Source organism: Nuphar pumila, chromosome 9 (genome assembly GCF_984573655.1).
Source record: "Nuphar pumila chromosome 9, dmNupPumi1.hap1.1, whole genome shotgun sequence".
Classification (NCBI taxonomy): domain Eukaryota; kingdom Viridiplantae; phylum Streptophyta; class Magnoliopsida; order Nymphaeales; family Nymphaeaceae; genus Nuphar; species Nuphar pumila.
In genome coordinates, this window is record NC_143257.1 from 43,131,815 (window position 1) to 43,143,221 (window position 11,407).

An 11,407-nucleotide genomic window follows, 5' to 3' on the forward strand; every position below is an offset into this window, starting at 1 on the left:
CATTGTGCGGAAGTGAGGTCGAACTCTGCCATAGCTTCTGATAATAGTCGGGCTTCGACATACTGCTGCCTCTGGGAGAACTGTCGAACACATCTCTCTGGTTGGTAGTAAGTGCAGAAGAAAGGTCCCAGCAACTTGAACCGCTTGCCATAAGCGTAGATATATCTGGGAGGAGATATTTGCCGATCAAAATAGTCCCAAACAACGTCATCTTCTTGAATGCTGTTGATTATGGTTTGGTACTGCGCTACTGGAAGGAGTTCTTGATCATTGTATCTGAAAGAGCTTGCTCGGGCTGGAACATGTTGGAAAAACCAGGACTGAAGTGCGTAGATGCAACCTTCAACTAAAATGGATTCTCCAAGTGAGAATCGAGTCAGTCCTCGATATAGGAAGGCGAGCGTTGCCATGGCTATGGAGAGGCGATTGGTTTGCCGACTTCCCCATCTTCTCATAAGCTGAATTATTCTGATGTTCATGTAGTTTTGTCCATCTGGGAAGAGGGATAATCCTACAGTGCATAGAACCATTGCATTCTGAATCCTTTCTTTGGCTGTTCTTGATAGCGAGCTGACTTCGACGAAGGTCCCGTACTGGCGGTACAACTCAAGTAGGTCAACATATTCATTTCCTTCCAACTGGATCAGAGGCCAAGATCGACGGCCTGTCATACGAGCTAAGGAGTCTCGGGGGTCCAAACCCTTGACATTGATAAGGAATTGATGCTCTAATGGGTCTTCTGATTGACCGGCTGGTTCTGGTAACCCCATGATTTCTGAAAATTCATCCATTAAAACGGTCATCTCTCCCCATGGGAACCAGAAGGTGCACGTCCGTGGATTCCATCGCTCCGCCATTGCATGGATCAGGTTGCCATTGATGGTCTACTTTCCGACTGCTGACGCCAGTTCTAATCCGCACTCGCTCAAATGGTCCGGGAACATTCGGGAAAAGCTTTTTAGCCAGGAATAGTACCACCGGGGAATGAAAGTTCCGGTGCTAAGGGCTCGATGTTCAGAACGACTTTGTCGCACCTCGTAGGAGATGTGACCTTCAGGAAAGATAGGATCGACTTGATTGGATGCCATCGAACTGAAAACAGAGAAAGACTCAGAATAAGACTTAGGAAAATGTGGAAAATTTTGAAAAAATTTTGCAGGCAGGATAAAAATGCAATTGGAAATTCGAGATCCAGTAGAATGGTAGAATGAAAAATCACCTGGAGTTTTGAAAGAAATTGGATATTTGAGAAAATCATCCAGGGTTTGAGAAAAAGACCTAATGAGTTGAAAAAAACATTGGGAAATATAAAGAATTGAGAAAATCATACATACAATCACATCCTGCACAAACATTTATGCACATTCAGCACTCCCTAAAAGGCTGACTCTAGATGCATCAATTTGAAAATAGTTGTAGGACCTTAATCCTAACTCTAGGTTCAGATCATCTTTGTCCAATCCAGTTCTGCCGATATACTCGAACCGAAATCCGAGGTACGTGGCAAATAATTTCAACTTCGGTTCTAAGGTAAGGTTTTCCAACATCCTTGAGCGCCTACCGATATACTTCGGACTGTGGCCCGCGGTACGTGGTAGGGGGGTGTTAACCCAAATAGTTGGCCCAGTTGTGAGGCTCTGTCCCGAACTAGGGTTCTGGAAGAGAGCCCAACAACGTGAAGACCGGGTAATGATAGGTAATTGGGATTTTAAAAAAATGATCACATGCAAGAAATAGATGGCTCTAAGTCCTAGAGAGATAGACTTTTGAAAATCTTTTGAAGAAGCATACATTGTTTGCATTCAGATCCTAAATTAAGGAGAGTTGTATTTAGACCTAAGTCTATGTGAACATGAAAATTTCTCCTCAATCTGGTCCTACCAAACCATGCCTAGTCTATATGCAGTCAATGTCAGCTAGGTCAGAATCTAGGCTCCTAGGCTCACATGATATTGAAAGTTAAAGAGCTGACATTTTGTGAACATAATTTTGATGATTAAACTAAGTCAAGCATAATTTAGGTCAGACAAGGACAGGTCCCATCACGGTCGCCAAACCTGTTATCGTCGCGAAATTTTTCCCCGTCTTCCCTTCCTTGCGGAAGAGAAAGAGGGAAACGCTTTCGCGATTCAAACTTGACCGAATTTTGGAAAATTTTTTGAAATACTCGCCTCCATTTTGAAAATTGCGGGAAAATCCATGGGATGGGGCTCGACCTGTCGGTACGAGGTTCGACCGTTTCTGCCGCCTTTAACAGGGGTAATCAAACCAAGGACCAAAATTGTGCTTGACTTAGTTAAATCATCGAAATCATGTTCTATCCTATATGCACAGAGAATTCAGGCATGTGCTATGAGATTTTGGAAAATGGAAGTAGGAAAAACATGATGTATGCTTGGAAAATCTTTGGAGTTGAAAGATATTTCTCAAGGAAAAGGTCAATTTCTCAGGAAACTCACAAGAAAGGGGTTTTGAAATCACGAGAAAGTTCATAAAGTGGTGGGAAAATCATGAATGGTTGAAAATCCTGGGAAAATAGAAGTGATTCTTGAGAAAAAGGTAATCATTTGAAAATGAAACACTTCTCGGGAAAATTCGGACTTTGAGAATTTTCTTAGGAAAATGATGGAAAATTTATAGGAAAACTCATTGGGGAAAAAAAATTGAAACTTGGGAAATTGAAATCCTGGGAATCTTACCTTTGAAATACTTGGAAATCAATTTTTGATTCTTGAGGAAGATTGGAAAACTCTTTTTGAAGATCTTAAGAAAATAACATTTTCCAATGAAAACTATGGGAAAATTGACTTGGGAAAACCAATTTTGAAAAATCCTTAGAGTTTCTTGAGAAATCGATTTCTTGGGAATGAAGTTTTCTTAAGAAAATCATGAGAAAACCAATGATTTCATGATGCAAATGATATGATTGAATGAATGCATTTTGGAATATTTTCTAAGAAATTTGTCGGAAAATATGTATTAAATCAAAATAAATCCTTCACATATCCTGACTGTGGCCATGAATATGTTCAGAGTTTATTTGATTTAATGTACAATACTTTGAAAACATTGAAAATATGATGTGCATTTTAAGATAGCCTAAGAGTGTAGGCTCAATGTGACTGGTAGAAAGATGATGGATCTGGGTCTCATCCATATCCCGACTAGGGCCGTAAAAATGGATTCCACCGAGTCCATCAACTCCCTAAGAGTTGGTGCACGTGCCATTCGTGTACATCCATAGTGCTTTTGAAATAAAAATGCATGAATCATATAAGCAAGATATGGCATAAATTTAAACTATATGATATGCATCCTAGTCTAAGCAGGAAATTAAAATCTTATTCCAAAATTTACATTATTACATCACTAAATAAATGAAATAAAAACAACTTGAAGACTTCAGCTCCTTCTTTTGAATGTCCCTTCCAAACTTGAAATAAGGTTAGCTCAAATATGTGGGTTTTTCCAAGATTTTTCAATAATATTATGAAATTATTGGATTTAAATGGATATAAACCCTATTCTCATGCTTCCTTGATACTTGAAATGATGTAAATGCAAGTAATTCAGTGGAAAATAGTTTGAAATTCGGAATTGGGGTCAAAATGACCAAAATACCCCTAATTATAAAGTTATACCTTTAAAATTAGGGTTTTTTGAAGGAAAATTTGGTAAAATTGGGATTTTGAAATTCAAATTGAATCAAATGATGATGAAATGCAGTAAGAGACATGATGACATGCTTCTAAACACATTAAGACTGTAAAATCAGAATTTGACATTTTGCAATTTATCCAAAATAATGAATTTCGCTTGTTTTTCGCTTGGATCCGGGTCCTACGGGGCCCTGTTTTGATATTATTGGCTGAACCGAACCTCAAATGGATTCCAAATTACACCAAATTCGGTATGAAGCATCTACCTACTCTGATAAACAGCCTAGAATGCTAAAATTTACAAAATAATATGATTTAAATGCTAAAATTTGAAGAAAATCCTAAAAAGGGTGGATTTTGCCTATGGACCTGAACCAAATGCAATGCTTAATATGATAATGCATGATTTACACCATGAAAACTTCTGATATTTTTCAGACTGCTAACAGACCCTAAATGGAACATTTTTGGTTTTTACATCCTCGGGATTTGAGCCATGGTGAGTTCGGTAACATGGATTTGGTTCTGATGGAGGTAAAAATCAACCTAATCTAATATAAAATGCTAAATAAATAAAAAACAGCCATGGAAATTTCTAATATTTAACAGAGATACTCAAGACACCTATATAGACAACTTTTATGTTCATGACTTTGGCATTGGATTAACATAAACACAGATAAAAATATAACTTTTAATTCCTAAATTGACAGAACAGACAAATGTGACAAAACAAAGGACTGATAAGAAAAATCCAAAGCAGATATCAACTCTATTCTAAAAATCCAAGGCTTTCAGATGCAGACATAAGACACCTTAGGCATAACTTTCACTTTTTACAGTTTTGGATTTGGAGCAACACACAAAGAGAACCTATCGACCTAAGTCGATCCAAAGTCTCAGAGGCCCAAATCAGGCTCTGAAACGTGTCCCGAACTCTCGGATTTTTGTTAGACATAAAAAAAAAATCAAAAAACTCTGAGAAAATCAGGTTAAAAACTAGACATTCTCCTGAGTTCATAACATCTTTCGGATTGAAAATCGGATCTCCCATGAGGGCGATCTAGATTTTACAAGTCGGAAAATACTTTTTAAAACGCATCCCAGTTAACAAAACTCGACTTGTCATTTTGAATGTTTACCATAGTAAACAAATTCAAATGCTTCCGAATTTTTGGCACAATTCTAGGGACACCTAAGGCCGCATTATGTAATTTTTTGGGGATTTTTAATAAAAAATAAATGCATGAAATGACGTGTGGACTGACTGACAAAAACAGAGAACTACTGAAAATGAGCAGAATTGAAATAAATGCTAAATTAATCCTAATTAATTCATGAAACATGCTAAATTAACGAAATAAGATGCAAATTAAATCTAGCTAAGTGCATGAATGCTAAAAATCATCAAGGAATCATAATCATGTATTTTTATATGTGTCGTTTTATGAGAATAGCTTGATCCATCTCTCGGATGAGCTCTTTCTTCAAACGACTCTCGAATCGAATTATGAAATCAAATCAAGAGGAAAAGGGGTGCACCTTGCTTCGTTAGGCAGCGTTGAAGCTCTTGAAAGGGGCGGCTATCACGGGCTTCGTTCGTCCTTCGATCCGAGCTTTGGATGATTCACCAAAATCGACCCACCGTGCCTTCTTCACTGAGCCAAAGGGGGCGTGAATTCCAAAGTGCAAAAATCGGATTCTCAAGAAGGCTAGGTCGAATTTCCAAGTCCAAAAAAATGTTTTCAAAAATGGTCTTCTCATGCTGGGCGTGGAGCCTTGTTTTTATAGATTTTCTGAAAAAATTTGAATTTCAAACAAGCTCAATCTGAGCCCTCCATGTGGCGCCATCTCAGGGGGTGCTATCTGGGGATTTGAAATTTGAATTTGGCTTTTGCCGGGAGCCCTCAGGTGGCGCCACCTCATGGTGTGCTACTTTTAAAAATAAAAAATAAAAATAAAATTTGAAGCCAAGTGGGACTCTAGATTGGCGCCACCACAAAAGGTGATTTGAGGTGTAAAGCTGGAAACAATAGGAGCATGCCATGTGGCGCCACCTCTGGAGGCTCTTGACATGTGTCAGAAGGACAGGAGTGGAGGAAGCAGGCTGTGCCACCTCAGAGGAATTCAAATTTTACTTTTCTAAAGGAAAGGAGAGGCTGACATGTGGCATTTCCTCAGAGTGGCTCCTACGATGCCATGTGGCAGGAGAACATGAATGGAGGAAGCAAAATGCGCCACCTCAGAGGGGGGTTTTTCTACTTTTTCTGATGCAGGGAGGTCTGGACATGTGGCAGACAAGTGTCAACTGTCTGGAGAAGTCTTCTCAAATGGCGCCACCTTAGAAGGTGAACTTGAATTTCAAATGGAGGTTGGCTCTGGAGGAATGAAGGATGGACATGTGGCATTTCCTCAGAATGGCTCCTACGATGCCATGTGGCAGTTAGGAAAGGCAAGGAACATGTGGCGCCATCTCGGCCAAGTAGAAAAAGGTAGAACTCCAGGATTTTCGCCACCTAGCTCTTGTCTTAAAATTTTTGAATGGTTGCTTTTCTGATGGAAGCCAAGAGTGACATGTGTCCTCTACTTTTTCTGAAGGAGGTAGAAGGAGACATGTGTCACCTGCTTTTTCTGAAAGAAGCAGAGAATGACACGTGGCAGAGGGGAGAGAAGGAGGCCCAAGCCATGTGGCGCCATCTCAGACAAAATGAAAAAGGTAGAAGTTCAGGATTTGCGCCACCTATGGAGAGATTTGAATATTTGAATTCTAGCTTTTTCTGAAGAGAGCAGGAAATGACACATGGCATCTACTTTTTCTGAGAAGAGCAGAGAATGACATGTGTCCTCTGCAGGAGACACTCTTCAAATGGCGCCACCTCAGAGGGGACAAGCCTACCTTTTCTGGAGGAAGCTAGGAGTGACACGTGTCTCCTATTTTTCTGAGAAAGGTAGGGAGAGACATGTGTCAGGCTACTTTTTCTGAAGGAGGGAGAGGTTGACACGTGTCCTCTGCAGGAGACACACTTTAAGTGGCGCTACCTCAGAGGAGACAAGCCTCCACTTTTTCTAGTCAGGACAACCTATGACACTTGGCATCTCCTGGTGTTCTTTGAAATGACACATGGCACATGATAGGTATGGTGGATACTAACACATGGCAGATAAATGGGATGACATGTGGCGGCTTCTTAAGGTAGCCCCACACTGACACTTGGCATGGAAATGGGAGGAGAGAGAAAAGACAAGTGGCGCCAATCCAGGGGACAAGGCTCCTATATTTTTGGGTTTTTCAAAATTCAAATTTTCAAAAGAAAAGCTTGTGTGACACCACCTCAGTGTGGGTCCCACATTGCTTCTTTATTGAAATAGGGATAAAACAACAACTTCTTTTTGGAATTTTCATAAAATCTGGACCAATTGGTAAAACAGGAATTTTTGGAAAGAGTTGGCCCCTGTAGGGAGATTTTGTAAAAGGAAGATATTTGAAATAGCTAACAAAAAGGCAAAATCTGAGTTGAAGTGGCTGAAATCCATATTGAAAACTATCCAGATCATTTTTCTGAGGAAATATTTTGAAATTCAGAATCCTGGGGGTAAAATGGGAAGAATTGATAATTTTGAAGACCCAGGGTTTTGAAAAGAATTTTGAAAAGAGTTGAAACTCGAATCTGGATTGAAAATTTTGAAATCAAGAGTTCTGGACCTCGAAATGACATGTTGTGTAGTGCAGTGATATGAAATGCTCATGCAATGATATGCAATGTCATGTCTTATGCAATAGAATCTTGAACCAGGACTTGGAGATTCCTGTCTTCTGTCAGGAGTAAAATTTTGAACATCTGAGATAAAAATAAAGAAATTTTGAGAGTTGCAGATGAAATTTAGACTTTTGCAAGGTTCAGGCTCAAAAAATGACCATTTTGCCCTCTGGCGATTTCAAAGGTTGAATGATGAGGTTCGGGCTCAGAAAATCATTGTCTGCTATTTTTCCTTTGTCATAAAGTATGATCTACTTTTCAGAACTTGTTATGTTTCTTTTAAACCCTAAGATGACTTGTGTCAATCGTATCTCACTAACCAAAGATTCGATTGGTGATATGTAAAAAAGTAAAATCTTTATCTAATTATCCAATATTTACTGCTAAAATTTAAGAAATTTTGAATGAATTTTGCTATTTTTATCTATACCTAAAACAAGAAGCACATGTTTTAACATATTTTATATTTGTTAATTTCAAGCATTGATTGTTGAAATGATATCTCTCTAACCATAGATGTTTTTTCTGATCTGTAAAAAGGAAAATCTTTGTTTTTATGTCTAGTATTTCTCTATAAAATTTTATAAATTTCCATGATGATTTGACCCCTGATTTGAGTCTGACACTGTGATAGGTATGTGCCCACGGGTAAAAATAGCATATTTTAAGGTTTTGTGCAAATTTTGAATTGAAATAATGTCAAAAATAGATTTTTATGATTCTAGTTTAATTTTAGAGTTATCAAAAGTTCATGTGTTGATTTTTATTAATTTTGGAATCAATTTGATGCTCAAATTGGTTATATTGCAAAACAGGGTGCCCGTAGGATCCTGAAACACTGGAAAAATCATGTTTTTTGTGTTACTTTTTATTTTTTTCATAAAAGTTCATGTTTTTAGGGTTTATACATATTTATAATCATGATAGGACATTGCATATTCTATTTGGCTTTGATTTGAGTCTTTTTAAACCCTAAATCCAAAGTTTTACCAAAATATTTTCTGAAAAACTCTGATTTCAAGGCCATAGTCTTGTTTTCAGGGGTATTTTTGTCAATTTCTCCCAAATTCTAAATTTCAAAGTTGTTTTTATTTATTATTTCTTTAATTTTATTTCATATTTCATATTTTATTATGTTTATACCAGGAAAATCATGAAAAAAGGCTTATGTCCGGATAAATCTAGTAATTTCTAGATATTACTGGATAAAACTAGAAAAGCCAACATATCTTCACTATCAAGCTTTCTAGTTTTGCAGGGATGTTCAAGGTTATATTCTCTTTTATTTAAATTCAATTAATGATGTAAATTATAAATAAATTTGGAATAAGAATTTAAATTCTTGTTTAAAATTAGGGTTTGCATTATATATAGTTTAAACTTTGATATATAACTGTTATGCTTGTCATTCATGCACATATTTCAATTCTACAATGGTCTACATGAATGGCATGTGCACTAGCTTCTAGGGAGTTGGTAAACTTGAACGAATTTGTATTTATGACCATAGTCAGAATACGAACGAAATCCAGATTTACCATCTTCTTTTAAGCCACAATCAGCCTACACTCTTAGGCTATCTTAAAAAACCATAGCATATTTCAAAATATTTTTATCCTTTTAGAATCAAGTGGGTTATATTCAATCCATATCTGTGGCCATATCCAGGGGGATTTGTAGAGAATTTGATTCATGGAAATTCTATAAGGCACAAAAATCCCTTTTCAAACAATTTTCTCAGAAATTTTCAGAATTTTTTTTCTTAAAATCATAATCATGCATCATCTAGGTTTAGATTGCATCATGAACATATTTCACAATTCCACACGCCCATCCTTTTGATGTATTTTTCAAATTCCATCTCATAAAATCGATTTTCTCAAGTTTGCCCTGATTTTCTTCAAAATCGATTTTCTAAAAAACCTTTGGTTTTTCAAAGATTTCTCAAGTATTTCCCAAGCTCAATTCACGATTTTACAAGTTATATTCTCAATTTCATAATTCAAATTCAGAGAAATCAATTTTCCCTAAGTCATTTTGAGTTTTATCAGAAATCAATTTCTTCAGAACTTCAAGATTTCATCAAAAATCAATCTTCCTTTCTTTAGAAATATTCTCTCAGCAAGGATCATGATTTTCAAAGTGTTATCTTTTCCAAGGATTTCCTAAGTATTTCAAATCTTTAAGGCAAACATCATGTTTTCAAACCTGCATTTTCAAAAATTGATAGCACATGCCTGATTCTTTGTGCATTTAGGAAATAGACCATGATTTAGACAAGTTGAGCAAAGCAAAGCATCAGATTGATCCTTTGTTTAATTACCCTTGGTAAAGGTGCCAGGAATGGTTGAACCTCGTACCGACAGGCAAGTCCCATTCTTCTGAATTATCCCGCATTTCAAAACGAAAGCGAGTTATTTTCAAATCTTTTTCAAAGGTCAGTTTGACTAGCAAAAGTGAAATTTTGCAATGATAACATGTTTGGTGGCCGTGATGGGAGTTGTTTTCGCCTGATCAATCTAGTGCTTTGCTCTATTCAATTTGTCAAAATTGTGTTCTACAAATATCAGCTTTTATTTTATGATATTATGTGAACCTAGGAGCCTAGAATCAAACCCAGCTGACATGGATTGCATGTAGACTTAGGCATGGTTTGGTAGAACTAATTGAGGAGGCATTATTCATGCTCACTTAGACTTAGGTCTAATACAATCCTCCTCAATCTAGGATCTTATTGAAAACAATGTTTGCTTCTTATAAATCTTTCAAAATTTTGCTTCTTTAGGTCTTAAAGCCCTTTGTTTTCTTGCATGTTGATCATATTTCTAAAATAACCCCACCTATCTTTACCCGGTCTTCACGTTGCTGGGCTTTCTTCTAGAACCATAGTTCGGGACAAAGTCTCACAATTGGGCCACCTATTTGGGTTAAAACCTCTCTGCCACGTACCGAGGGCCATAGTTCAAAGTATATCGGCAGGTACTCAAGGATGTTGGAAAACATGAGCCTAGAACCAGAGAAATTGATTTTATGCCACGTACACCAAGCCTCGACTCGAGTATATAGGCATAACATGATTGGACACAGATGATCTGAGCCTTAGAGTTAGGATTCAGGTCCTACAGCTATTTCAAAACTTGTGCATCTAGAGTCAGCCTTTAGGGAATGTTGTATGTGCATACTTGTTTGTGCAGGATGTGATTGAATGTACTTTGGTTGTTTTCTTTTTATTCTTTTTATTCTTTTTATTTTCTTACATTTTTCATAATTTTCAGAAAACACTGGACGATTTTTCAAAATCTCTTATTTTCCAGTTGTTTGCATATATGACCCTTTGTTTTCTTCAAACCCTGGATGATTTTCAGAAAACTCCTCTCTTTTCTTCAAAACTCCAGGTGATTTCCTTCCTTCTTTTCCTTTGGATCTTGAAGTTCCAACCTTGTTTTTATCCTGCCTGCAATTTCTTCAAAAAATCATGTATTTTCCTCAAGTCTTGTCTTGATTTCTTCTTTATTTTCCAGTTTATCCTAATGGCATCCAGTCAGCTTGATTCAGTCTTTCCTGAGGGTCATATCTCCTATGAGGTGCAGTAAAGTCTTCCCAATTATCGAACTCTGAACACCAGACCTTTCATTCCCCGATGGTACTATTCTTGGTTCAAGAACTTCTCTCGTATGTTCCCGGACCATTTGAGTGTCTGCGGATTGGAACTAGCATTAACAGTGGGTGAGTAGATCATCATCGACAGTTTAATTCAAGCATTAGCAAAGCGGTAGAATCTGCATACATGTATCTTTTGGTTCTCGTGGAGAGAGATGACTCTATTACTGGATGAGTTTTCAGATATTATGGGTCGATCTGAACCAGCTGGTCAGCCCGATGATCCTATAGAGCAGCAGGTTTTTATCAATGTCAAAGGACTGGACCCTCGAGATGCCTTGGCCCATATGAATGGACGCAGATCTTGGCCATTGATAGAGGCATATGAGA